The sequence below is a fragment of the Pezoporus occidentalis genome, unplaced genomic scaffold, assembly GCF_034315485.1.
Source record: "Pezoporus occidentalis ecotype Australia unplaced genomic scaffold, CSIRO_AGI_Poc_V1 ctg5, whole genome shotgun sequence".
In the NCBI taxonomy this organism is placed as follows: Eukaryota; Metazoa; Chordata; class Aves; order Psittaciformes; family Psittacidae; genus Pezoporus; species Pezoporus occidentalis.
This window is the reverse complement of record NW_026915835.1, coordinates 14,212,630-14,236,962: the sequence shown is the minus strand read 5'-3', so window position 1 is coordinate 14,236,962 and position 24,333 is coordinate 14,212,630. Positions and strand designations below refer to the sequence as shown.

The window sequence follows — 24,333 nt, the reverse complement described above, 5'->3', positions numbered from 1 at the left end:
TTTTCTATGAGTCAGAGAGCATAGTATCTCTTCCATATAAAAAAATAATATATTTAAAAGGAATAATTTACTTATTTTACATGTGTTTCACATTAACTATACAGTTTGCAGATGTCATTGTCATGGAATAATTCACCCCAGAATTTGAATCAACTCTTAGACCTTCTGTTTTTCAAAAGATATTCAGTGCTGTATTCACATAGCTGGTAATAGTTCACAAGTAAAAACTGAGAATAGAGAGGAAACCTGTGAAGTTACTCTGTACTGGTATCTATGAAAGGTTTATGTATGTGCTTAGATTACAAGCAGATAATTCCATATCACATATGAAATTCTTAGTCATATTGGAAAAGCCTACCTCTAACCTAAAATACTGTTTTGCTGCAATAGGAATAATAAACTGTCATTAAACTGTACAAAGGCAAATATATTTTCATAAGAGAGGAATTATTTTGCAGTAGCTGTTTAATTTAAATATATCCCATGAAGCTCATGAACTTTTCTGTTTTAATATTTAGACAGGAAAAAAAGGCAAATAGAACATAGCAAATTGACTGCATCAAAAAAATGCATTGGTTGTTCTTATAATTTTCAAGACCCTCAGGCTAAGCTATACTGAACAAATTAGAGCAGTAGCAGATACTTAAACCACATTATGCTTTACCAATGTATCACATTGTCCTGGATTCAGCAGTAGCAGTCATTTTTTCTCCTTCTTAGTAGCTGGTGCAGTGCTGTGTTTTTGACTTTCGGCCTGGGAACAGTGCTGATAACACCAATGTTTTTAGTTACTGCTCAAATGTTTAGTCTGACCAAGGACTCATGCTCTGCCAGGGAGGAGGGGAAGGCAGGAGGAAGCAGAGACAGGACACCTGACTCAAACTAGCCAAAGAGGTATTCCATACCACAGCACGTCATGACCAGGATGTAACTGAGAGTTACCCGGAAAGGCTGGTTCACTGCTTGGTCAGGCTGGGCATCAATGGGTGGTATTGTATTCTCTTCCTTTGTTATTTCCCTTATCATTGTTATCATTGGTGGTAGCAGTAACGGTTTGTGTTATACCTCAGTTATTAAACTGTTCTTTTCTCAACCCGTGGGAGCTACATTCTTTCGATTCTCCTCCCCGTCCCTCTAGGAGCGGGGGTGGGGGAAGAAAGGGGGTGAGTGAGCAAGAAGGCTTCATGGCTGACTTAGGGCCTGGGCTTAAACCATGACACACATTCTGCAGGAACATGTTGTGTTGTGATTCATATTGTATATGGTGGAAAGACTTCTTATCCTGGTTTCATTTGTGTACAGATTTGCCATTAATAAGTAAGATAAGATGCTGTAGCCAACACATTGATGAAAATGTATGACATATTTTATGAATGTTTACTATCCATTACCATTACTCTTAAACTTAGATAGTCAAGATACATCTCTGGTAGAAAATTAAGCATCATTTGTGCAGGTTTATGGCACTGAGATCAGCTGTCAATAAGCAGGCTGCATTGTATTTTTAAATTCTTTTACCTTCAAAGACTGGTGACTACATTCACATTGCCTGGTAGGAACGGCTGCTGGCTTGTGGGTGCTCTGAAACCATGCCAAGGAATTGTTTGGTGGAGTCCTAAGTGGAATAGACCAAAACCACATCATGGGCTGTTTAAATAATTGAATATTATAGATGATTGAATTCCAGTGCCCAGGAACGTTCCCTGGCTTTGCTTAGTTTACCAGTAGAGACAAAATCTCAAGGAATGATACACCTAACCTAGCTGTACATGTCATCTGTGAGCTAATCTCATGAAGTTGCTTTCATAGCCAAAGAGTAAATGCTCTTAAAGAGCAATTTATTTCACATAATTTAACTGCCTCCATTTGGATGAGATGAATCATTGTTTCCCCCATACACACACTGTTACAGAGGACTCAGGTGACTAGCTCACATGTAGAGATACACGCAGATCAGATGTTTTTCTCCATGAGATCTTCCAGTGAAAGGAGTTTTACTGTATGCAAGTAGAATACATTCCTTCTCAGCTTCACCCTTTCTCTCAAAAGAATATGCTTCTGTTTTCAGACAGAAACACGACAAAAAGCAAGGCACAGAAGTCTTTTTGTTTGTTCTGCTATGTAATTACTAATTATTCAATCTGTCTGGAAATTACAAAAAAATCACCCCAAAACAGTATCCCTGGATTCTCAGTCTATGCCACTAGCTGAGAAAACAGAACAACAGAACAACTCAAATCTTAACAGAACTCAAATCTTTATTTCTAAAGCTGCCCTCTTTCCTGAAAAATACATCACAAGCAATTAGGAAAGAAACTAAGGCTCAGGGGATGTCATTAAATCAGTTTACAACCGATAATGCAAAATCACAGTGCATTCACTGACTGGTGATTGCTGGGAATAAGCCTGATTTGGTTGTTGGGAATCTACCCGTTAACTGATCAAACTATTAAGTCTGAATGTCAGCTCTCTTGCAAATATCCTCAAAATTATTTAAACAGCAAGAATAGATTTTATGCATTATTTCTCTTGCACTGCAGAGTGCAGTTCTTGTAAACTTACAAGAGACAATAGTGACATTTCTTTCCACAAAAGCTTGGCAATTAAAGACAGACAAAAACAAAGCAATGGCTTTGGCAAAACACAGGAGAATATAACTGGCATAATATATATATTATATATAGTATATATATAATATATATAATATAATGTATATAATATATTTTATATATTATATATTTTATATTTTATATATTATATATATTATATATAGTATATAACTGTAGATATATTTGGATCAATAGATCACTAGAGGTACTTTTTAATGTAGGATTTAGCACTGCATTATTTCAACTTCACATCTGTAAATCTTAAAATACATAGAATTCAAATAGAAAAAAAAAGGAAGCAAAACCTACAGTAAACAACCCTTATCTGTACATGTACAAATCTGTACTTTCAAGTGTGATCTATGAATGGATTACCCTCTCCTTCCAGAGATACCAAATTAGATGAGTTGCTTTCTCTTGATTTTAAAAAGTGTCAAACTTACACCTGCTAGTAAATACGTTCCTTTATGATGCTCCACAAAACTTAGGCTGGTTTTTTCCATTCATATGACATTTGGAATGAAGGAACACTAATGGATGATGTAAAAATATTATGACTGGTAGTATAACAGCAAAGCAAGAAATAAACAAAGAAACAAATAAAAAAATGTTTTCTTGCTGTATAAACTCTGTATCAGCTTTGCATCAACCATATAAAACCATATATTTTTCTCAGAGGAGTGCCATAATAAACTTTTTCAGTTAAACTTATAACCATAAAACAAAATCTGTATGTTCAAAACTACCTGGTGGCTTGGACTTTCCCTCACAGAACCACTTAGGCATGCTTAAAATTACGGGATCAAATCCTTAATGTCCTCTAAAAGCCAGGATTATTGCTGACAGTCTCAAAAGAACTGAGAAAGAGATCACTCAGACTGGGCTGCTCCTCATAGTCCTACCTTGGGAAAAGGCTCAATTACTCTCTGGAAAGAGCAATCTGAGAGGACTAAGGTGCAGTAGCATCTAATGGGTTATTTCCATTCTCAGCTGTCTGAAAGAAAAGTGAAAAGATAAGAAAGGCAGCTTGTCACAGAGTAACAGGCATAAAATGAAGGAGTGTTTGGGGAGTTTGGGGCTTTTTAAAGCACTTTCCAAAGGGATATAGACAATGCACAGCTAAGCATAACAGCACCTGAAGTATAGTGTGCAGATCAAGAATGGCATTCACAGTTCTGAGTTAGGCACTTGTCTGCATTGAACTTTGGGGCTGAGAGATGCCTGTGCTTAAAGTAGGAGTAAGAACACCTCAATACAGGTAATAGCAATATTTAGGGATGAAGCATGTTTGAAATCTTGTCTCTCCCACATACATAGAAACATCTTTTTACAACAGGGATAAAAACTTACTTGCAACTAGGTCTCACAGTTTGAAATCTTCCATACTAGGAGATAAGAATGAAGTGCCCCTTCTTATGCATTAAACACATAGGCAGAGAAACAAGTTGTGCTCAGACTTTTGTACAGCTGCTTAGTAGTCAAAGCACCAGCTGTGTAAGACCTTTTCCCCCACTTTCAGAAAACACAAACAGCTCTGTGCAGAGCAAACTGGGGCCATCAGGAAAATGCACAAGAAGAAAGCTGATTCTCTTGTTTAATGATGAGCACAGTCTTTTAGGATCTTTTAGGAAAGAGATTTTAGGTTCTCTTCATCTGCACCATGAACTGTGTATTCAGTATTCATTAAACTATTATTGAAAAAAACACAGTAAGGTTGCAGATGACACCAAGTTGGGTGGGAATGTTGATCTGCTGGAGGAGAGGAAAGGCTCTACAGAGGGATCTGAACAGGCTGGATCAGTGAGCAAGGCCAGTTTTATGAGGTTTAACAAGGCAAAGTGCCAGGTCCCACACTTGGGTCACAACAACCCCATCCTACAGTTGGAAAGCTGTTGGTGGAAAAGGACCTAGGGGTGCTTATTGACAGTCAGCTGAATATGATCAAGGCAGTGTGCCCAGGTAGCCAAGAATGCCAATGGCATATGTATCAGAAATAGTGTAGCCAGCTGGACTAGGAAAGTGATTGTCCCTCTGTGCTCAGCACTGGTGAGGCCGCACCTTGAATCCTGTGCTCAGTTCTGGGCCCCTCACTACGAGAGAGACATAGAAATGCTGGACCGTGTCCAAAGAAGGGCAATGAAGATGGTGAAGGGTCTTATGAGGGATTGCTGGGGAAACTGGAGCTGTTTAGTCTGGAGATAAGGAGGATTTGGGGACCTTATTGCTTTCTACAATTGCCTGAAAGAAGGATGGAGCAAGGAGGTGACTGGCCTCTTCTGCTGAGTAACAAGTGATAAGAGGACATGGCCTCAAGGTGCACCACGGGAGGTTTAGATGGGATATTAGGAAAAATTTCTTCACCAGAAGGATTGTCAAGCACTTAAAGAAGCTACCCAGAGAAGTGATTGAGTATCCATTCCTGGAGGTATTTAGAAGGTGTGTAGATATGGCACTTAGGGACACAGTTTAGTGGTGGACTTGTCAATGTTAGCATAATTATTGGACTGGATGAACTTAAAAGTCTTTTCCAACCTAAACAATTCTATGATTCTGTGACATTAAGTTCTTTCAATTTACTAAACTGCTGTACTACCTAATCAATTAAGGCACCCAAGTTGATAAATTATCGTAAGTCGTACAAGAACTTGCAAGTGGATAGTTTAGTTATATTTGCAACATGAGATGGAGATGATTCTATGATTCTATGATTCTATGATCTGAACACCTGTGTTGGATGTGTTAAGTTCTGCCTGCATTTTGTCTGCAGTAATCTTAATAGCTACATATATTACTCCTTAATTTACCTAGTTTATCTTAATTTATTTGCAGCAATGTCAATGTCATCCCTTCTGGATGACATGAAATACTTTGCTCTTTGTGACACTTGGTGTCACATTTATTTTGTATTCAGTTTAATTCCTGTTCTCACTGCTGAGACCTCACATCTAACTCTTCTTTCTCTTAAATATCAAGGAATAGTTTTCATAAAGTTTTCCAGGCCTGTCTTTTTGAAACACAGACTCATCATTGCTGTCTAGCCTGTGTTTGCTTTTATATTTAATTTAAACTAAATCAGATCAGGATTCAAAGCTATCGGCTGTAATTAGAACTTCCATTATTTCTTTACCGATAAAAGCATTACTTACTGTTGTTTCAATGACTAGTGAATGAAAGCTCCAGCCCTTGAACCCAGATATATCAGGACATTATCAATTTAAAGTACAAATATTTTTCAGACTATTTACATGAAACAGAGATTCCCATAATAACATCATTCTGGCAATATTTCTACGCCTTAAGCCATTAAGGAGTATTGCATCCATGTCTAAATCCAGTCTGGAGTCACATCAGATTTCTGACATAAAATGGAACCACGAATTACATTTTGGTGGAAAGTTAGATTTAAATTGGGTTGATCTTGAATTTATAGAATGTGGTGATAAAAGTTGCAAAAAGAAAAGAGAAATTTGTTTTGAGAGATTGGAGATTTATCCAACTTTTTTTTTTTTTTTGTCAAAAACTCCACAAGGAAAGGTAGTTCTGTAGCATTTTCTTTTTCTACTTACTGACCTGTCTCAAACCAAGATTTTTTAAAGTGACTACAGAACAAAAACTAATCAAGAAAGGTTATGTCAGCTTCTTTTAAAAACCAAAGTACTGATTCATTGGAAACACACTTTGAGTTTTGCACAGTTGTTTAAGTTCTTCTTTCATTTAAACTTTTTTGCCCATTCCAGATTTGACAAAGACTTTGTCAATTCCATCAGGGAAAATGGTCTCTGACAGGTTCAACTTTGGTGGTAAAGCTAATGGATAGAGTTTGTTAACAAAATCCGGCACTCACCAACCTGCATTGACCACACATGACGAGCATCCAGCAAAACCCGTTAGTATGATGAGGTTGATGAGATTTTTTTTCTATCCTCTTGAAGGAAAGAGGAAAACTCTTAATGACAAGGAAATCTTGGGGACAGACTTGCCAACAATTGCTATTCAGAAACTGAAATACTTCAGAATTTAAACCACTGGACCAAAACTAGTTGCTCTCTTGTGTAATTGTTCCATAGCATTTTTGAGTAAATTAGGCCTCTAAAGCCATCCGTAAGCTGTTTAAATTGTTCTTTCATTTTGCATGTGAAATACCTTGTAAAACTGATGTTGTTGCTACATCTGTAGTGACTATTGGTACTTTTTATTATTGCAGTATTTTATCCATACAAATCAGACATGGAAGCCCATGTTTGAATACTTTAAACGGTCAACTATAAAGATGCATATGTATATTCAAACAATGTATAGATTTTCATGGCAACATGGCAACAGCTTTTTAACTTGGTCCTAATGCTGGAAGAATGGGTGCAACTAGAGAAATGAGACTTTCAGGCTCCCATGCGACTATATTGTGACCTGCTTTTTTGAGCTCTACATATGAAACAAGAACCAAGTAGAATTTCTCTTGGATACCATTCAGATTCAGATAACTATTTTGTCTTCAGACTGTTCATTTTGAATGCCTTATACATTTCTATACACTTAGTCAAATATAAAATTATTATCAGAGCTTCAATGGGAAATACTATAGAAAATATTAATTTCATACTACGTTCTAATCATTATGATAGTCTTGAGAGAGCTGCAAGCAGAAAAACACCTGAAAGTTCATAAATATATTATCTACAATATTTTTTTTCTGCTTCATTCCTGTAATAATAGATTCTCCATCACATGGTCTGATTAATTTTTTTTTTTTTCTCTGCATTTATATCCTGTCCTCCAGGTAAATGTTTGCTACACCTAAATTCATTCAGAATAGCTGGGCCACCTGCACCCAGGTAGCTGAACTCCTACAGGTGCTGAATGAGGGGTGTGGAAGGACAGCTCTCTGGCTCCAACTCCATCCTTAGTTTGGTATGCCTGCTTAAATTCTGTTGCAGACAAATAGGATTATTCAGATCTTAAAATCAAGCATGTGCTTATGGCAAATCACAGTGTTGTCCATGGAACTCAGTCCAGATATTAACAGAAGAACTGAAGATATGCAGTTGGACAGTTTTTAAGGTTTTACTGAATGAGAAAATATTGATTCTGTCTGACCTTTTTTCAATTTGGGTTTGCAGGCAGAAGTTTTATAGTTTATCACTTGATGGGAATGTTAATGATGAGATAAAATCAATCCTTTTTCCAGCTACTAGAAAGAGTTGGATGTTTGTATTAATCAGTCAAGTGTCAGTGTAAGCCATACAGTAAAAATAATATATCTGCTTCTCTAGCCATCTTTCCTTAGTCACCTTTAGCACCTGTGCTGTTCTCTTAAGGGTTCATTGACTGAGGTCAAATCACTGACATAGATTTTTGTGGAGAAATACACATATAGTTTTTCTAGTTTTTCATTTTTAAGCCCAAAAGCCTAATAACATGGACAGAGGAGAATATTATTCAGCCTTTTGAAACAGTGAAAGAGCTGTTGAAATAGGTACTTTGTAACTGTGGGGAAAAAAAAAATAAAAAAATTCATAATGGAAATTTATGCACAAATTGGAAAGGGGTTTGATCAGCAGTTGAGAAGATAAGCGTCTGAAACAATGTTATTTTTCAGGATGCTGACTTTTATTTTATGTTTGCAAAGACTGGAACTTAACCTTTAGATTACAATACAAAACACGTGGAAACCTGAAGAGGAAAGAAAACCAAATCTATGGCCACCTAGCAGATATCTCTTCTTCCATCTACCGAACCATAGGTTTGCAAAGACCACAGACATCCAACTTGCAAATCATTCATTTGTGACTCTGCTTCTTACATGAGCCAATTCCCTCAATACCCCCAAAATACTTCATGTCTTCAGGCCCAATCTTTCATAAAAACATTATACTGGCCATGGTAGCTTTCTGAAGAGAAGCTGCAGTGAGAAGAGTTAGGTTTGAATGCCAGTCTATGACATAAAGTACAGAAGTGGTGGTGAGTGTTTGCAACTTCACTAGTGTACTAGTATACTAGTGACTTAACGTTACTTTTCTCTGTGTTTCAGTCAGGTATCTGTGAAGCATTCTCACCTGACTAACAGCTAAGGTTGTATAGGGACTAGGTATAATATTTTCTGGTGTCATCATACATGCTGGAAATTCTTGAAACTGTGTAGGAATAGATTCCTTTGTCCCTCCACAGTTATTATTCCTAGAAATCAGGTTAATTCAGTTAGCTTGGTCTCTAGGAATCTTCAGTTAAATCTGGTTAATCTTCATTTAAATTTGGTAGACTCAATCTCTGAGCTTCAGGTCTACTTTGTATTGAGTACTGTGTGAAAATACATCTTGCAGCCAAATCTGCAAATAAGCTGAAGTCATAAAGAAAATATCAGACATAGCAGTTGTGGGACACAGGAGCACTACACATAAAATGAATGCATGGTGCCCCAGTGCAGGGGGGACCAGCACTAGGGTGTTCTCAGCCGAGGGCCTGCACCGCTGAAACCTGCTTCCTTTGGCCCTTGGCCAGAGCCCCAGTTTGGAGAAATCCAGAGTGCAATGTAAAGCCTGTCTGTTCAGCGGGGCGGTTAAAATGCCATTGGATTATTCTTAGCAATAGGATATGGTTATGGTTCAGGGAGTTTTGGCTTTTTTTATTTTGTTGTTTATAAGATCCTTGGTTATAGAGAGCTTTTTATATTTTTCCGATGTTTAGGATTGTCACTCAAGAAAGAGAGTGCAGATGCACAATAGCAGGAGGCCAATATTAATTAATTAGATTTTCTTCATTTTCAATCAGGCATTGCACACTTGAGGGAGACTACAATAAATTGTGCTCTAAATCATAGACTCAGGATGACTATTTCCTTCTTAGTAGAGAGCACAATTTTTAATCAACTTCCCCTGATTTGAAATACAGACCGTCCTCTCAGGCATGTCACCTTGCATTTAGCAAATTAATTACACATTTCCCAATTCGAAGTTATCTGAGTTCTTGCCAATTTGGGCAGAGATTGCTTCCTGAGCTATAGACAGTTTAGGAGGTTTTTGTTGTTGTTGTTTTAAAACCTGCTGTGATGGAGGGAAATGAAATCTTGACTTTGATCTTAGTGCCTTTACAGCTGTGGAGTTGGACCATCTGTGCCTCCTCAGGTTTCCCTCAGAGAAGAGCAGTGAGATACAGCTAGCAGCCTTTGGGGATGGGTTGTTTCTAAGTGAAGAGCATGGCTGAGGGTTCTCACAGCCATCAGATCCTAGCTGCTAGGATATTGCCCGTAAACGCCACTGGAATTGCACAAAATGTCTTGTGCTAATTTACAGCTTGCTTTGTTGTTTTGATCACAAGAGCATCTAGTTTGTTAAAAGCAGGATTTTCCTATTTTTCTCTCAGGGTAATCCACCCTGCATCTTTTGAAGTTACTTCATGGCCATATGACCAGTTCCCTCCTTTGTTATGTGAATTGTCTTTATTATTGAGAAAAGCAGCGAATGAAACCTAGTTTCCTGCAGATTTGTGCCTTCTCTTCCACACACTGGAATACTGCTATTTCCCTCCCCAATTCCTCCACTTTCTGACCAGCTGGAAAGAAAGGGCACTGTTTGTCATGGCTGAATCATGTGTCTTTTCCAGCCTGTGTTTCTATGGTTCTATGTGTTAATTTCCTGGCTATTTACACATATACTACTTGGTCAGATAGTAGTTGCATCTTGACCTCTGAACATCCATACAGGAAAGACAAGAGAAGATCCCTCAATACATTCTCCTTGAATGGGAACCTAAAAGGGTCTTTCTTTTCCAGGCAGTTGGTTAATGTTGATTAAATCCATGAGACTACTATGAAAAAGTGGTCAACATATTTTTACAGTTTAAGGAGGGCTTACAATAGGCAGAAATATGGAAGGTTATGCAAACAGTGTAATGACACCCTTCTTTGAGAAATGAGGGTGAAAATAGTCCTAAATAGTCCTAAAGCTAGATGCTTAAATATTCTGTCCAAGCAGTTTTGAAGGAAACTGATAATGGATAAAAGGTATTAAAAAAAAAAAAATTAGGTTACTTAGAATCCTATCTTGCCAAAGACAAATTCAGTGGAAAATTTTAATCACGTCTTCTTTTCTGTGTACATTGTGTTCAAGGCCAGATTGGATGGGGCTTTGAGAAACCTGGTCTAGTAGAAAGTACCCTTGTCCATGACAAGGGGTTGGAACTAGATGATCTTTCAGGCCCCTTCAAGTCCAAACTTTTCTATAATACTATGATCTATTGTGTATACATGGAAATGTAAATCCTGTATCTTAATCTGTGCATGTCTATCATATATTTATTGCTTGTATTCATAACAGAGGCTGGGTGTTTTCCTTAATGCAAGGATTCAACTACTTGTAAGAACAAGTTTATGCTACCCAAAATTACAGTGCTCGCTTTTTAAATTGAGAAAACATCTTCTTTGAAATTACAAACAATATTGATTTATAAATTGATTTATTTAAAATGAAGATTTTAAGAAATATGCTATTATATGCCATGCTTCCCCCCCCCCCCCCTTTATAAATTGCCTTAGTAACATACTTGACTTTGTGCTTACCGAAAATGGTAGTACACTGTGGCCCTTTTAAATCAAAATAGCAAATCTTCATAAGGCTATGAGGGATCATTAGGCTTATTTAATTTGCACAACTGCATAACGCAGAGTATAGGATTTCAACAAGTATTTTTGATCCCAAGTCCATGACTATAAGGTGAAAGTGTACCTTTTAGACCTAAACTTGATATCAGCACATTAACTGTCATGGGATTCAGAACTTCCTAGGAAAGGTGTTCCAGAGGTTATTGGCATCAGCTTCTATCTGCAACCATCACAAATCATTTTCTAGTGAGACAAGTAAAGACTCTATTTTTTGAATTAGCCATTTCATCAAACATTTTCAAAACAGATGGCCAAGAGATGAGGATAATGTAGGCTTTGCAAGAATGAGTGGGAAACATGACAGGGAATGCAGAGCATGAAAAAGACAGAGAGAATCACAAAGGTAGTGTAGGTTAAGAGATGTGAAGATAAGAGAATCTGCAGGAAGCAAGAAGAAATATATGACCATTTCAGTTACTTTCCACTGTTCTGGGGAAGAAAAACAGTTGTAAATCCAATTCAGCAAGCAAGTCCATTCCACATGCTTTGCACTACTGATAAGTAAATACTCAAAGAAGAAAGAAGCCTACAACATCTGAACAACTACATCACCCAGGCAACACCAGGAGTGGGTGAGGCAAATAAGAAAAGAACCATTGTTAAAGTATCAGCCTAGTTTAATCTGGAACAACAAACACTGAAATGCCCAAATCATACTTTTTCCCAGGATATAACTTATGAGGCAGACGTAACACAATTTAAGTAGCATGTACATCCAAAGATTGAAATGCGTGGATTTCTTGAAAATTTCATGTTAGTTGTCATGATTCCTAGCTTTAATACCCTTGTTTTCAAGTTCACCTGAATACAATTTAATCAGTTCCTCAGTTCAAAAATGCCATTATTTTTTAAACCAAAATTTTCCAAGCAAATGTGTTAATTCAAAAAATAACAGCTTGTCCACTCTCTGCTTCCCAGGCTGTTGGCGTAGCTGGTCATTTGGGTACATATTGATATGATGCCTATGGCTGTGATGTTCTGTATTTTATCTATCTACAATGTGCAGTTATCAAACCAAGTTATCAAAGGTGTGCAACAAAAATGTTTTGAAAAATACCATATCCAAGTTTCTGTATTTTATTTATCATATAATTTCAAACATCATTATTTTATGACTGAAAGTTTGGTTCTGGTCCACTTTTAAGACTAGTTATAGCATAACAATATTTTTTTGCCTTAAACTTCTGTGATGAACTGTCAGCTTCCACTCTGTTTTAACCTTACTTTTGACAAAGAAATAGAAACGTGAAGAACTGGGAAGATAAAGACAGAAAAAGTGAGCTATATACTAGCTGAGAGGGAAAACTCTCTCTTCTTTGATACCAAAGACTGACATTCTAGGACAAGTCCAAGATGAATTAATATAGTTCAAGAACTGAAAATTGCTATTGATTTATAAATTCTTTATAATTTTACAAACCATTCAAATTTTGCTTCTCAGTCCAGATCTACTTCTACTACAGCTGTGAAGCCCTGAGCTCCCTCTTGTGACTAGCACCTGAACATTATCCTGATTCTGGGACTACACATCCTGTATACTCTTCAGAGAAGCAGAACTTTTTCAGATACTGAATTCCATCAGCACGACTATACTTATTTATTAATGTTGTTTTAAAATATCAACAGTGGCTGTCTGGAAAGAATACAGACTTAGTCTTTCTTATTTTTGATAAATCACCCTTTGTACAACTGGTATTTCAAAGACAAAGCAAGTGGGTTTCCTCAAAAATCTCCATTGCTAATGGTGGATCTGTGTTGTCATGGAAATTATTTGATCACCCCTTAGTGAATGATGATGCAATAAGCATAATATGTACAGCTGATTATCAAATGGCAACTAAATACACATTTACCAACCAGAGAACCAGGAAATACAATCCATCATATCTGACAGCAATTTTCAACACAGTTGTAAGATTGTATTTCTTTACTTACATTTGGCAATTCAGGTAAAATGGTTCATTAGCATAGGTACAGTCATTTCTCTATGATCTGTGTTGTACGTGTATAGCTTATACCAAGATGGTATTAGGAACAACATCTATGCCTATATAACTATGAACACAGTTAACAATAGCAATCAACTTTCATTTAATACAGATATATTGATAGAAATATTTTGCATAAAAATGTCCTTCAGTAGAAGACTGAAAATGAGAAAAAGTCTGAAATGTACAGAACAAGAGGAATCCAAGTCAATATGCTCTTGTTTAGCATTCTGACCTGGAGCATGAGATCTTTGAGACTGTTTCTTGATGGATGAGAAAGAATAAGTAACACGCTTCTGTACAAAACATGAGTTATGATCATATCTGGGAAACAAATATCTATGAATAATATAATCTATTGGTTTCCAATAGTTTTCCACCTCTTTACATCTAAATGACAGCTATAAATGGGTAGTAAATTTTTAATCATTTTCAGTAAAAAGGTTGAAAAAAGAATAATTAAAAGATACCTTGCTTAACAGAATTACTTGTAAGAACATTTATTTTCACCTCTTCTAAGTTCTAATATGTACTAGTACTAAAAACTCCAGACTGCCATTCTTAACTTGCTCAGGTAATGTGATTCCCATCATCTGACAGTCTAAAAATAAGATTATGCCTACAACTGCTATCGTTGCAAAGGCCCCCAAATGCAGTACTGAATATAAATTCACATTTTCTCAGACTATTGCTAGACCCTATGTTATTGCACCTAATGTGCAGGTAGGTACATGTCACTGTGACAAAGCAAATATCTTTGTTAATCTTGTTACTCGCAGACGTAGCAATATATTTTTCCAGGCAGGAAAAAAACACGTACCCTGAACTCTATAGTCCTGACTCATACTAATCTACTGCTGAAGTGGACTGGAGCTTTGAACAGTGTAAGGTTACAGTTTAATAAATGTTGGTTCTTCTGTATAGGAGAAATTCATATGCTTCCATACTCTCTCAGCTTCATTTCCTTCCAAGGCTCATTAATTTTTAAAAAAGCTAGCTTTCTTACCCTTGCCTCCTAGTAGGTGGTGTTGCACTAGCATAAATACAGGGGTATTTATATTTTGAGCTGGGAAAAGAGGAAAGGAGTATGATAAAGCTCAATTGCTCACCCAAAGTGGTTTGGCTAAGTATCCACATTAAGCCTAAGGAAAACGTCAATATATTTCATGGTAATCACTGGGTTGCCTAAATTGGTCACGTAACATTTCTGTTAGTGTGCAGCAGTCATGGACACTTGTAACTTCACAGAGCCCTAGCAATTTGTCTGGGTTCAGATGCTGTGGCTGTCACAATCAGACCACACGGTGAAGAAAGAAACAATCATCTCCTTTTTCAGAATCCCAGGTTTATCCACTGCAACTTAGGGACTCTTCCAGCAGAGTGGAGCATGTACTAAATAATGTATTTATTCTGATGTGTTCAAGTTATTGAGTGTACAAGTGTTTTGTTTTGCTTCATTTTTTTAAATAAATTATTTTAAAATATACCAGAAAAGCTGGCAACTCAAATGTTGGAAGATTCACCCAAAAATAACAGGCAAAAATTGATTTCCACCTGTCAAATGTTATTAAAGCAGTCAGTATTTATGTCAGCCCCTTTCACGTCCTGCTTGTTTGTGCTGCTCCATTTTATATAAATTATTTAACTGCAAGTTGACTCAGAGAGAGAGAATGCCTCTAGCTTAGGCACAAGTAGGGTTCTTGTATCCAGCCTTTTCAACAACAAATAACCATGGATTCAATGAAAAGCAAAATGTTTTTTACCCTGTTTGAAAGACTTGCTTAGGCTGAGGAGCTCTCTCTGATGTCTGTCTATGCCATCTTCCAGCTTAGTGGAAGATATTTCCATGCATAACTACTGGGAAGTCCATAATTAGGATCTTAACTATGCATCTCACATTCCTCCCAGGTGAATAACAGCAGGTTTATTAAAAATCAGGCATTGTGACACTTTATGGAACTAGGGCAAGATAAAAAAAAACAACAAAAAACCAACAAAAAAACCCAGGATTTAGAGAGACTTGTTTGATTAGGCTGAAATTGTACCTCAGAAAGCTGAGTGTGGGATTTGTTTTTCTTTTATGATTTCTTATTTTACCTTGAAGCTCCTGAAGTATTTGCAGTTTTACTGCAATTCAAGCAAAGAACTACTCTGACCCAGCATCAAGGCTCATCACTCCCTGCTAAGTTAAAGTAACATCTTCTCAGAGGGATATTATCTTTCTGCCAGGGTTATGAAGTTTGGAGCTCACATGCATTTTTTTAGTCTCTGGGCCCCCAGTCACCATGTTTGTTTCTCAGGAGCAGCCCACCTCCAGCAATATCCTCTTCCCAGGCTCAACCTGTTTGACTGGGCAGCTGGGGATGAGCTTTGAGCATCCTGGCATTGAGGAAGCCATGGTACTCAGCTCTCCTGCTCTCTGGGCAAGCAGTAAGAGTGGGCAAAAGTGACCAGCATCAACTACAGTGCCTCCTGTGACTGTATTTTAAAAGGAAACGCTACACTCTGCTTTTCTTTTTCAAGGAATTTAGGCAGGTAGCCTCACTCTCAGGAAAGGACATAGGTTTTGGCTGGATAAAGGCAGCTGTTGGCTGCCGTAGCAAAGACATCTTAGCTCTAGAAAAGGCTAAGATAACTTGAAGCCAGAGAGCTTAGGCAATTCCTTCTGCAAATGTTTTTTTGAAGCATCCTTCTCTTTCTTCAGGCTAAGTGAATGGGTATGCATTTTATTTTCATTCAGAAGCCAGGTCAAAATTCAGAGAAGTTTTAAAGCTCATACTATAATGACACTGACATAAATGCTTAAATACCTGTCTTTATTGAGTGTACCCCTTAGCCTCAAGGGAGTAGGAACACAAATTCCTCTGGGCCTTTTTTTGTTATTCTGTCCCTTCTCTTTTCTGAATGGTGTCTGCTCTCCTAAATGGGGGCTGGCTTTTGGAAATCTCATCCATAAAATGCTCATTATTGTGGAAAATTTTGCTCAGCAATTGGAGAAAATTTTCAGTCATGCAAGCCAACCCAAACTGAATGTGGCAGGGTTCATTTGGAGCACTACCCCTGAGTATATTTTTCAGTAAGTAGGTAAATTAGCCGTGCACACATGCACGGCACTTCCTTCCGAACATTCAGCTGTCATTAAATCCACTGCTATTATTTAAAAATCTCTAAGCGTGTATGATGTGCAGTTTTCAAGGGCTCATAACTCAACCAAATCAAAACCAGTTTTCACCAAACTGCTCCAAGGCTTCTTGATGAAAAAGGTTTCCTTACTGAGCACCATTGTTTCCAGCTATTTCATCCTGCTAGGTGTCCAAAAAAGAAAGTCACAAGAATTTGTATTTGTATAAGAACTTTCACTCTCTCATTCAAAAATATAGCACTGAGGATAAGCTTAGCAGGAGTAAGAAGGATTAGGCATTTATGTGGATAATGAGAACATCCATGATTACATCAGGGGGGTGAATAGGATGAAAACACTGCAGCGAACAGCCCTCTCCTGGAATTTTTTAACATTTGTTTAAAAATTTTACAGGAGAAAAACTCCTATAACGGTGTAAACAAAGGGAGAGGGTTAATCAGACATGGATTAAATTAAAGTCACCCACCTAAGCGCATTGATTGGGGAGATTAAAAGCACCATCACCTTTCATCTATCTTGTTTACCTCCCAAGCACCCTTTGGCTTTTGTGTGGCATTTTGGTTTCCATGGCCACTGAAGGTTCCTTCCTATAATCAAAAACGACCTCCTGTTATAAAAGACTCAGAGTCTTTGCTCAGCAGGCCATTTCCCCCTTTTATTATTCTTTTCTCTTGCCTTCAGGGAAAGCTTTGTGTGAGCAGGACAGAGCACTTGGTTGGTTGGCGGTTGACCTCAGTTGCACACAATGAGCTCTGAGTGCTACCTGAAATGTGTGACAAAGAGAGAAGGGTCACTGGCTTAGAGCATTACAAGGGCATGGGCAGGCAACTGTGATGACACTTGCCAAATGTCAGCATTCACCTAATTCAGGAGGGTCCCCTTTGATTGACAGCTCCTCACTCTTCAGCAGTTAAAGACGGAGAATACACAAGTTCATTAATTAATAACCCTGCTACACACCAAAGATATAAAGGCTAAAATTAAACAAAAAAAAAGAAAGGGGGGGGGGAGCAAAAAGAAAGCAGCTAAGGAGGAGGGAGCCAGCTGGGGATGAAATATGTACAAAGTATATATATATATATATATATATATTTTAAGAGCATGCCTCATTAATTTAAAGCCATTTTAACAGCCTACAGGCAAAATTTGTCATGGTATGTAGCTGAGCGCTGTGCTTGTTTAAAATGATTTTGACAATGTGAGGAAAGCCTTTAAGCATTTGATGAAGGTAAGTTGGTTAGCAGGGCTTCGAAGCCAGTTTGCAGGTTCCAAGATAATTCCTCAGGATCCAATTAAACTGTTGAATTTTACATTCATTCCACTTTTCTAACGCGTTTAGTTAAGGGGATTTCTCCTACACATAACCCACACAAAAATACCCCCTGTACTTCCAAAACAATGATTTTAAATACAGTTCTGTGTGACTTCTTGGCTGGTTTCACCCTTTGATTGTTGAAGTGTGTTACCCTTAAAAAAAAAAAAAAAGAAGAGACAGCTTTGAGCACATTTTTCTCTCCTGGCTACAGCAACTGAGAGATTCAATGCTGTATATCATAGCTGAAATAAGAGATGTAGTTTTGATTGCAGAGATGTATATGGGACTAGTGCCTGTGGATAGCTGCTAAAGGCTATGTTGATAGTTTCTTATACTGGGTACTTCATGTGTTTCTCAGATGCCAGCTCTAAGATACCAAAACACTGGACAAAACAGGATGTGGGAACAACAGAATTCCTCTTGCCTATGTGTACTCAGTCTAAGGGAAATACATCGTTATCAGCGCTATTGAATTTTCAACAAGTACTATTCAAGGATGAGCTTAGCTGTTATTAGAATGGTTACCATAAAAAAGCAGCAAATGTGGGAATTCAAAGTATTTGAACAAGAACTATTTTTACATGTGAGCACAGCAGATTCTGGTAGTGTAGCTTTTGTACCTCCTTGTGTGGGGATGGAAATCTTTTCTAACATTTCCCATCACTTAAGTATCTTTCTTAGACATGAGCATTGGTACTTTGTCATAACAAAGAATATGTTCATCTGTCAGACTTAAAAGAAATGAAAAGCTGTCTTACAAAAAGATCTTGAAATCATGAAACACGTCAAAACCAATGATGTAACATTGTATTATAAGTTTAATACCAAATACTGCTTTTTTACTTATTCTGAATTAATAGCTTTTAGCAGAGTAAATTTTAACAGAAAACATGAGAAAATAAGGACATTTATGTGCAGTAGTCCATCAAGAAACATTTGAAGCTCAAACCTGTAACTTACCTTTATGCTTGAAACTTCTATAGAACAAATAGAAGATGCTAACATGACCAATGAAAGTCTCCTGCCACATATAACAACGTAATCACATCTGCACAGTACTGCAGTTTATCTGGAAGTAGGCACTTTCACTACTCAGTTGTGAAGAGCATAAATTGGTCTTGTAGCTGAAAACATTTCTGCTGAGAGAGGATACTGAGAGCAGAGATTTCTGCCAGGAACTCCATGCTGCTGCTCATGCAGCTTTCATCTTTGGAATGTTATGTTCAGATCTGCTTTAGATCATAAAAGAGCCATGAGTTTCTCAACATCAGTAAGCATCAGGGCACAGTACAGCATAAACAGAATTTGAAGGAGAAAGAATTTCTGTTGTTGAAAAAGATTTCATTACCAAAAAAAGGTTTGTAGTTTTGGCTTGGGTTTTTCTGCTTGGTTTTCTTTTTTTTTTTTTTCAGGACTGAATGATAGTACACAGAAATATGTGACAGCAATACACAAATAGGTTAAACCTGAGCTTGCAACATGTATTTTTCTCTCCTCTGAGCAAGATATAACCAGAAGGAAGTAGGGCCAGAAAGACACCCATCTCTAATATGATTAAAATATCCCAGTCTTAATTTTTACATACCAAAACTCTCACTGAATTTCATAAAAGAATAAAGAGTCTGTCATACTTAAACAGGCATAAATGTGGTATGTCATAGACAATGCAATTGCTTAGGAGTCTACTGCCTTAAATAGTATCTAATCACATTGTTTAAATGATCTCTACAGGCTGGGGATGGTGCTCACCAAAGACCCAGCCAAACATGTGAAAAGCTACCACTCACATCAGTGGGCTAGGAATGCCCTTTAAATAGTAATCAGTTACCTATCACCAACATTAGTTAACGCTTCTTGCACCTTATTTCTGGATTCCCCTGTAGTTCCATTTTCAAATACCAGGCAGGTATTTTTTCATGCTAAATGAATGCTCGCATGAACACTTTGTTCTAAATTATCTTCCCACAGACAGTCTCTAAGCTTCCAGCACCTTCAAAAACAGCTAAGCTAAAGCACCTGAATGCAAATTCAGCTTTAAAAGAATAACGTTATACGCATCTGGAGGAAAGCTCATTTAGCAGATTGGTTTGGTCACTGAACATTTTTCCTGATGCCATCTTAAGACTTATACCTCTAATCAACAGTACTCACTGCTCCATGACCCCCTGTCAATACTGTTCATTTCAGTGGCAACAGTTCCCTGTTGGATTCGGATGCCATGTACTGCATGACTTGTCAACAAAGCTCCTGGCAATGGGTATTATACTACTTCCATTTCATCTCCATTATCTTAAAGTAGTTTATTTAAAGGAAATAACCTGCAGGTGTGTATGCTTCCCCCTCCCCTCTTTCCCTTCACTCCTCAGAAAGGTCAATAAATGGGATTAAAATTCTCTTATTGCACATCAGACTCTCCAAGTGAGGGCAAAGTGCACACGTCCATGAGCATGTGTGTCCGCGCACACTCACAACCACCTGCGTAGGCATACACATGCTTGTGGAATGTACATCTTTGCATTTGTGCATATAGTAGATGTTGTTATGGGCCATGAAATCTGTTTGCTGCTCCACTGAAAGCAGGATTTGGCATGCATAGCACAGTGGGTTTGCCATCTTCATCCAGGCTTTTAGGTGCTACAAATCAAATATGTCAAACAATAAATAACACAAAGCAGATAAGAATCTACCTAATTCAAAAGATTATGCCAAAATATTTTGACCTAAATTTCTACAATCATTTCTTTTTTTTTCTTAAATTCAACAGATTAAAACAATCAGTTATTTCAAATGAAGAGCAGAGAGGAGAAATGCAGAAATATGCTGACATTTCATTTTTCTAATAAGACACTCCTTTCTTCTCTGTTGGGTAAAATATACTTAATCAAGCACACCAAGTCTTACAGTGAAAAATGAGTCCAGAATCATAGCTGCATATTTCAAATTCAGTCAACAGTTCCATATATCAAATTTTCCATCAACTTTTAATTTAAAGGCTTACCTCAGGGAAAACTTGCTCATTTCACTAATTCATGTAATTCTATTGAAATCAATGGGACTATTTGTGTTAGTAAATTAGACTCTAATTAACGATTTCATTCTAACATTTTTGGACTATACCAGGTTAAGAACACTATCAGAAATATCTTTTAAATAAATATTTCCTTTATGAATCATGATAATGTAGTTTTAGTGAAGAAATTGTATGAGCAAATTTTGAGATAGGAAACATAAGGTGAAAACATTTTTACATCACCAAGATTGGGAAAAATGTAATTCACTTATATGCTTGACAAACTTCCTGCTTTGGTGACAGAGCGGCCATGTGTCAATGTCTAAGCCATGCAGCTGAGGTGCAGATTCTTGGCATGGTTTGAGGAATAAGCCAAGAGGTGTGTGGGTTAACATAGAGAAGGAGAGGGCTTAAAATCAGGCTACTAGGAATGAAAGATGTCTTCCAGAAAAGTGCAGTGTAACACCGGCACTTCTTCCTGGGGTTCAGAAAACAGCATACTGAATAGCTCCTCAAGTAGAAGAGAAGCTCTTAGCTGCACTATGAATACATGAGATTGTGACACAGAAGCTAGCAACGTGGGCTTGGATGGGCCTGCAAGACTGAAAAAGGTGATCCATGTTGGGTGGACACAGAGGACAGCCCAGGCTGAGAGCGAAAGTAAAAGAAGTAGGGAGGTTCTTTTTAGCTACTGGGTCAAAGTTAAAACCTGGAGGAAATCTTGGTTTGGCAGTAAGGATCTGATTTATATGACTGAGTGCTGTTGACCTGTTTGATTAGAACAAATCACACTTCACTCTCAGAAAAAAAAAGATAAAATATTAAAGTCCTGTTGATTCTGAGATTAGTTACAGTGGTGGGTTGGTGGGTCAGACAATGTATACACGCAGGTGTTTGTTGCAGGGAGCTGCTGGGTTTCAAGGGCTACAGCTCAACTCATGTGGAAACCTTGCTTACCACTCCCAGTGCATAAGAAGCACAGGGGGCAGCTAAGAAGTTATCACACATCACATCTTCCTTTCCTGAGGAAGGGGATCAATATACAACTGTCTTTCAAGAAGTTATCACCTTCATCTCATTTCTCATCAACAAATGGGAAATGAAAGCCTGATCTGTCAGCATGTGGGTACTTTTTTTCTCTTTGGAGCTTTCCTTCCAAGTCTGACATTTCTCTCAGGTATTGATGGGCAGATTTAGCTTTCAAGTATTCATTCACTCTGTAGGAGTGGGATTTGTATATTGCATCACTCAGCATGTCTTTGAGATGGCATTCAAAGAACCAGAAGTGAAAACACCTTAATTTCCTTCCATCCATAAAGTGCAACAGAAAGATTATTGAGGAGGCTGATTATTACTCAGGTTAGAAGTTTGTCTTTTCCACAGTATCTGACCAGTTTCGAAAGACATTATCTGTGACCAGTTGAATTTCCACATGAGTGCCAGAGCATGCTCCTCCTTCCTGTGCTGAAATTTCCTGTCTGCCAAAGATAGCTTCTAGCTATGGAGAGCACCAGATGTTCCTCCCTGTTGTCTTCTTCTGGCAGTCTTGTTCACATGCCTAGTCCTGAAGAATTAGTCTGTAGAAGAAGTGCCAGGGAGCTAAGTGGACTTTTCATGCATCTGAAAGGTTTACTGAGGTTTCAGACCATCAGATCTATGGTTCTGATAGTTAATCTCAAAAGGCATGAGGCATTGGAGAGTTATCCAGTACTGTGGGGAAAACCAGACAGATTTTGGCCAGCTAACCCTGAACTCTTTGGTCTGTAAACAGACTTTGAGCTTGAATAAAGTGTCAACAAGGGACATAATTTAGTTTTTCCCAGTATGTTCTAGATATCCATAGTGTTGCATATCACGTGTCACTTTGATTCTGTGGAGAGGGATACTAACAACTTATTAGAGACTGGTTTCTTGCCATGGGAAAAAAAAAAAAAGGCATATGATTTGTGTGGTGACAGAACTTAACCATTAATTGCTTATACCACACAATTCAAGCAAAGGCCATCAAAACTTTTATAATCCACATAGAGAAGAAAAAAATCACTATCATTGCCACACAATTACTAGTATGATCTACCAGTTCCTCGTGAGATATTCAGTACGGTAATACACATATCATCTTCACAACTGAGCAGGCATCTACTGCACTGAAAACTTTGAAAGTTCTTAATGATTGGGATGATGGGACAAACTTCTCCTTCAGCAAGTTTGTAGGGAACTCAAACTCAGAAGTGTATGATAGACCAGACAGATGTATCCGAAGGGACCTCAAGAGGCTGAAGGAATGAGCTGACAAGAACCTCGTGAAGTTTCAGAGCAGGAAGTGCAATGTCCTGATCCTGGGTAGGAGCAGCACCATGCATCAGTACACATGGGGAACCAAGGAGGAGCACAGTAGCTCTCCAGAAAAGGACCTGGAAGCCCTGGTGGTCACCGCATTCAACCATAAGCCAGCAATGTGCCCTTGTAGCAAAGAGGGCAAACAGCTTCCTGGACTGCATTAGAGCAGGGACATGATTCTTCCCCTCTACTCAGAGCTGGTGAGACACATCTGGAGTGTCTCAAAACACCTCAAACCTGCTGTGATTATGGGTCATTCTGTGAAATCACAGAATCACAGAATCCTAAGGGTTGGAAGGGACCTCAAAAGGTCATCTAGTCCAACCCTCCTGCAAGAGCAGGGTAACCTAGAGTACATCACACAGGAACTTGTCCAGGCGGGCCTTGAATATCTCCAACGTAGGAGACTCCACAACTCCCCCGGGCAACCTGTTCCAGTGCTCTGTCACTCTCACAGTAAAGAAATTCTTCCTGATGTTCACATGGAACATCCTATGCTCCAGTTTACACCCATTGCCCCTTGTCCTATCACTGGACATAACTGAAAAAACCCTAGCTCCATCATCCTGACACTCACCCTTTACATATTTGTAAACATTGATGAGGTCACCCCTCAGTCTTCTCCAAGCTAGAGTCCCAGCTCCCTCAGCCTCTCCTCATAAGAGAGATGTTCTATTCCCTTAATCATCTTTGTGGCTCTGCGCTGGACTCTTTCAAGCAATTTCCTGTCCTTCTTGAGCTGAGGGGCCCAGAACTGGACACAATATTCCAGATGCGGCCTCACCAAGGCAGAGTAGAGGGGGAGGAGAACCTCTCTTGACCTACTAACCACACCCTTTCTAATGCACCCTAGGATGCCATTGGCCTTCTTGGCCACAAGGGCACATTGCTGGCTCATGGTCATTCTCTATCCACCAGGACCCCCAGGTCCCTTTCTCTTTCACTACCGTCCAGCAGGTCAACCCCCAACCTGTACTGGTACATGGGGTTGTTCTTCCCCAGATGCAAGACTCTATACTTGCCCTTGTTGAATTTCATCAAGTTTCTCCCTGCCCAACTCTCCAGCCTGTCCAAGTCTCGCTGAATGGCAGCACAGCCCTCTGGTGTGTCAGCCACTCCTCCCAGTTTAGTATCATCAGCAAACTTGCTGAGGGTACACTCAGTTCTCTCATCCAGGTCGTTGATGAAAATATTAAACAGCACTGGTCCCAGCACCGACGCCTGAGGGATTCCACTAGTCACAGACCTCCAGCTAGATTCTGCCCCATTGACCACA

At 38.3% G+C, this 24,333-nt stretch overlaps 1 long non-coding RNA gene across 1 annotated transcript in view; it reads right to left on the bottom strand.

The window, feature by feature from the left end:
• Window positions 1-16,110: 16,110 nt before the first annotated feature.
• Window positions 16,111-24,333, bottom strand: part of LOC134173180 (uncharacterized) — an 81,997-nt gene continuing 73,774 nt past the window's right edge. Inside the window, exons 2-3 of the long non-coding RNA XR_009968154.1 lie at window positions 20,183-20,341; window positions 16,111-16,979 (exon numbers count right to left, since the gene is read on the bottom strand). This is a non-coding gene — a long non-coding RNA (uncharacterized LOC134173180). The remainder of the gene's footprint in view (window positions 16,980-20,182; window positions 20,342-24,333) is intronic.